The 5,339-nt window shown below is 29.3% G+C and overlaps 1 pseudogene; it reads right to left on the reverse strand.

Annotated features, from left to right (window-relative positions):
- Positions 1 to 3,791: 3,791 nt before the first annotated feature.
- On the reverse strand, positions 3,792 to 4,356 carry LOC149374620 (uncharacterized; annotated as a pseudogene).
- Positions 4,357 to 5,339: the final 983 nt, after the last annotated feature.

Consider the following 5,339-nt stretch of genomic DNA (forward strand, 5'->3'; position numbering starts at 1 on the left):
TACCCAATCGGAAATAATTTTATTTGATAAGTTGGTAATAATTATTTTTAAAAAAGAGTAGAAAATATAAAAAAATAATAACAGTTTTTAGTGTTTATATTTAAGACAAGTAATAAGACTTATTGATTACAATTGTCTGTCACAAGTTATTATTTAAACTTTTTAATACTTATTATAAGTTATTATTTTTTTTTGTTAATGAGATCAAACGGTACTACTATGCCCATGAAAATTATTTTTTATTATTTTTTTCCATCTGATATACAATATAATACAGTAAAAATGTTTTATTATTTATAATTATTAATAACTATTAGTTTTTGATAAATCTTAAAAGTCAAGTATTAAATAATGATCATTAATCAAATCAGTTTTTTCTAGTTACTATCTTTTTTTGATGTTTCAATAATGACATTTATTACAAAAAAAAATAATAATAAAGAAAATTAAACATAATAACTAATAACAATTATTAAACTTGATTATTATCTCAAATCTGGACTTCAAAAAATATTATTATTTGTTGTTATTTTTTTTTCGTTACTTACTTACCAAAAAAAAATTCTGCTTGGGTAAACATATCAAATGTACTCTCACCTGCTTTATCTAACTTTACTAAGATTTTTGTTTGTACCTTAATATTAATATTTCGTAACCTTTCCAGTTTATTATCCTTAGTTACAATAATATTTTTGTATTTCTCTTGGATGTCATCGATTTAAGCTTCAGTTTTTTTAAGTTTTTTTTTTTAAACAGGATACCTCTCGTATTCAATCCTTTTTTCTATTTTAAGTGGATTTTTTTACCTTTTTGCTATTTTTACTCTTCCCAATTAGGACATTGTCGTCATTTACACTATTTGTACCTAAACCAAGTAAGACTTCTTTACTTTCCTTTCTTTCAGATAAGGTACACTGTACGACAAATTCTGGGGATTCCGAAGATTTATCGATGTTTATTGTCTCTTTTTCATTCTTACTAGAGTTTGTATCTGTTTCTTGAAAGGGATATAATTTTGAGCATGATACAGTACATTCTTATTCAGGTAAAATTGCTGCGGCATTTAATGTCAATGAATTTGAAATCATAATGAGTGTACTGCAAGAGTTAGTATCCTTAGTACCGCTTACGTTTTTATAAATATAAAAGTATAAAAGTGTGTTATATCATACACAAAAATGTATCCAGATTAGGACATTAATATTTATGTGTATAGGTTCTTTCTTATACTATAGTGTACTCATCTAATAGGTATGTACAGTATGTGTATAGGTACACGATTTTTAAATAAGTACATATATTACCATGTCACTTAGTACGTTTTGGTCAGTGATCTTTTCGTTAATCTAGTTTGCAGTGTGTTGTAGCTTCATGTCAGGAATTATTAAACGCAAATCATTTACTAAATTCTCCTTCAGTTTTTGATCATTTAAAATCTTTTTCTTCTTGTTTTTTAATGGAATTGTACCATGGCTTTTATCTTTTTTTTTTCCTTTTTTATCACATTACACTGAAACATAAGTATCATACATTACATAAAAGCAGTATATATTTAATCTCTACTATACCACCTTTGATACGATATTTTTAGATTGTTTATTCTTTGACATAACTTTATTTTTTTCAAATTCTATTTCTTTCTCTTTAAGTTTTTCGGCTTTTATTTTTTTAATCATTTTTTCATACATTGATTCATTTAAAAACTAAAACACACGCGAATTATATAATTAGTTTAGGGTATAAGTGTATATGTATGAGAGAAGTATGAAAATAACGTTAGATCACGCTTGCGGCTAGTATATGAACTAAGAGAATATAGTAGGAAAACTTTGTTTGCGTGGTAAGTGGTAGGGGGACTAGTGAAATTATTTTTTTTAATATTTTTGTTATAACAATGTGTAATTTTTTTGCATGATGTGATCTTTTCATTTTCGCGATAATATTTAATTGATACTTTATTTTTTTCAGACTTACTAGACTTACTAACGCATACGGTACAATATAAAATGTTACGATGGTAAATAACAACCCACAAATTGTTCTAGATTTCATAATTTACTTAATTTTCACTTATAATTTTGTATATATATATAAATATTACTATATTATATAGAGATCTTAGTGGGGCAGAAATAAAATTCTTCCACAATCCCACCACTGCTCGTATAAGAAGATCCCCCACAGAATAAGGTAACATTCGTTTGTTTTACCCTATTGTTATAAAGGTATACAGCCCCAGAAAAATCCAGTTCAACTTAACCTATGGCAAAGGTGTGTTATGAGTCATTTTATTATACGTATTTAAATCTTTAAAAAAGGTTGTTCCTTTTCCTCTGTTTGTAATAAATTTTTTTTTTTAATTTTCGTGATCCTTAGGAGATACAATATTTATCCTGCCAATTGCTGTGTTCTTTATTACATTTTTCCTTTTTTTCTAAACTTTTAGTTAATTTTTTAAACTAAAATGCAGAGAAATATTTACGTACTTCAATGATTTTGCAAATAATCAAATTTTTTTAAGTCAAACCATGCTGTTCAAGGAGTCTCTAATGTTTCTATAATGATTTCAATATCACTTTCTTTAAAAATAAGTTTTTGTTTATTTTTAAGATGAACATCTCAATTTACAATCTAGTGTGCATATGTGCCAAACATAATTTCTTTGAAAAATTTTTGTGTGGGACTTCATAATCGTCAGAAACAGACCTGTCATTACCGAAGTGCTCTCTTAAAGTTTTTAAATAGTTGCATTTAAATTAACATGGAATTTTAACAAATGACCATAGATCTGGGTCCAAAAACTTGAAAAGAATAGTTGAAATTTTCTAAGAAAAAAAAAATGTTCGAAAGGGTCTGAAACCATAGCACAACGACCTACATGTGTTTTTTACTTAGTTTTTATTTATGGAAATATTGTTTTGTAAGTTGCCTGCTCAGCAAAGCTCAATAGTAGTCCAAACAACTTATATAAGTGAATTTAGTATTTACATGTGTAATACTACTTGTATTATGATGCAGCTATTTGGTAATCAAAAAAAGTTTTGACTATAACTATTTCTTACTTGTATATCTGTGAACTCTTTTGCTGGTCTGCTGACTCTGGTTATACATTACGATTGTAAAATAGTTTTAATTTATGTGTTTAAAAGACTTAATTGAAATTAAACATTATAAAATTGTGTACCTTCAACCGATTGACATTGTACTTAAATGGTTTGTTTTTTATATAGTCTATGGAGTGGACTAAAAGGTTTCGTTGTTATTCGGTAAGTATGAAATGTATATTTGTTCTCCCGTATCTATTGAGAATTTTTTACGTTTTATCTCGTCGATTTCGAAAAATTCTAATTTCTGATTTCTTTCCTGTCATTTCAATATATGCTTAACAATTGAAGTCTTTATACCGTTAAATGAATTATTCGTTACTATCAGTTCTGTCCCGCAAATATAGCACGTATCATTATTACGTATGAAATAGTGTATTTCATAAAATTTGTCTGAAATTAGACGTATAACTGAATCATTAGTTCTAGTCGCCCGTGTGTAAAAAATTGTATGAAATAGTTGATTTTCATAAATTCAACGCTCAAAGACCTCCACTTCTGCAGGACGATAAAAAAACTTACAAAATTTGACTTTTATTTTCTCATTTTTTTAAACACAATAAGGTTTTAAGTTACTTTTCTGATGCGTAATAATGATTTGCAATAATCCAAGGCGGTATCTGCTTGACAAATAGTATTTTCAATGTAGTTTTGAAAACTACATTTTGTCAACCATTTTCTAGCAATTTACTTATCGCACCCATTTGGGGCATTAATTTGCCGTTGAAAATGGTAAATTGCGCTTTCAAACGCAAACGCTAACGTCGCCCTCAGTGGTCCTGTTTTTCTCACACATTAGCAATAATGTGATAAGGAGTGCACGTTGAAGGTCAAGAAACGCAGTCCGTATAAAATTTCGCATTTACCCACAAACTGTAGTAAATCATACTCGCATTGGTTTAATTCTTCTGAAGAGATGGACTCTTGTAACAGTACAAAAATGCTATTCACAAAGAGCTGTAGTAAACGAAATTTTTCAGTGTCCAAAATCCCAACTTGGGAGGCAAACGAATAGTAGCCAAATGTATTACTCTAGAGCCTTAAACTTTGCTACATCTTTAAACGAACGCAATCTGCGATTGTTTTCCATTAATGGATACTGCATTGAACCAGCAAAGTATTTGCCATAGTGATAACACCAAGAACAGTCTGAGTGTCCATTCAATTGCAGCCTATTCTGCAGTATCGGCCGAGCCACGGTATCCATGCAACCACAGAAAGGAACGAATTTTTGCGTATAAACTTCTTTCATTTCATAATTTAGAATTTTTTCACCAAACTCACGTAACTTATCGCAAGCTTTTTTAAAAACTCACATGTACATATCTATAAAACCAGGTGATGGTTCCTTTCCAAACTGACATACAGTGACGATAATGGGGTGCTTGAATCTCTCTTGCCCTTTCATACAATTAACCTGTATTTGCAAAGGCCACAATGATTTCTAAGCACTCACGAATAGTTATGCTCCGTCAGTGCTAAAATTAAGTGTTTAAAAGTCAGGATTGTGCATCATAATGTTTTCGTACAAGTCTGAGTCTGAAACATCTCTTATGCACGAATCTTCATCTTTTAAATTATTATTGTACATCATTTTTTTTGCTTCTTCTTCTGATTTAATATTTTCTCTAACTGATATTCGGTAGATAATGATAAAAAATAATGATCATTTTGCAACGTGGTTTTGTATACTTTACAATTTGCACAAACCATTTGTTTTTTGGTGGTATCATTTATAGAAAATTTACCAATGATAATGTTGCACGTGTGACTGTAGTACATTTTCTAATGGCATCATTTGGGGAGGCAAAGTGTTTTGACATTGACATACAATTTGTGATTCAACGTACTAAATTTGGGACCAGCGCATGTCTTAAGACTGTCCAACAAATCGTCAACCATATCTTTAGTTACACTAGCGCTAAATTTACAGTTGTAAGAATGAGCCATCAATAATACATCTGAAACACTAAGATTGCTGTCTACAAACATAATTCTACCATCCCGTAAATATGGTTCATTAGTACAGTTTGGTCACAATATAGGGTCGCATTTATCGACAAATTCATCAATATCTTCATACTCGTTATCACTTATATCATTTATATCTAAATCTTCATCAGTAGTGTATGTAATAAATTCTCTCGTACAATAATCAGCTAAGCCACTTTGTCTACTTTCATCCTCAAATCACATGTGATCGTCTTCCCATAGGATAACCACCACGCAGTCTAC

The sequence above is a fragment of the Copidosoma floridanum genome, unplaced genomic scaffold, assembly GCF_036245765.1.
Source record: "Copidosoma floridanum isolate Cflo_tuat_1 unplaced genomic scaffold, Cflo_Japanese_pri ptg000017l, whole genome shotgun sequence".
Taxonomy (NCBI): domain Eukaryota; kingdom Metazoa; phylum Arthropoda; class Insecta; order Hymenoptera; family Encyrtidae; genus Copidosoma; species Copidosoma floridanum.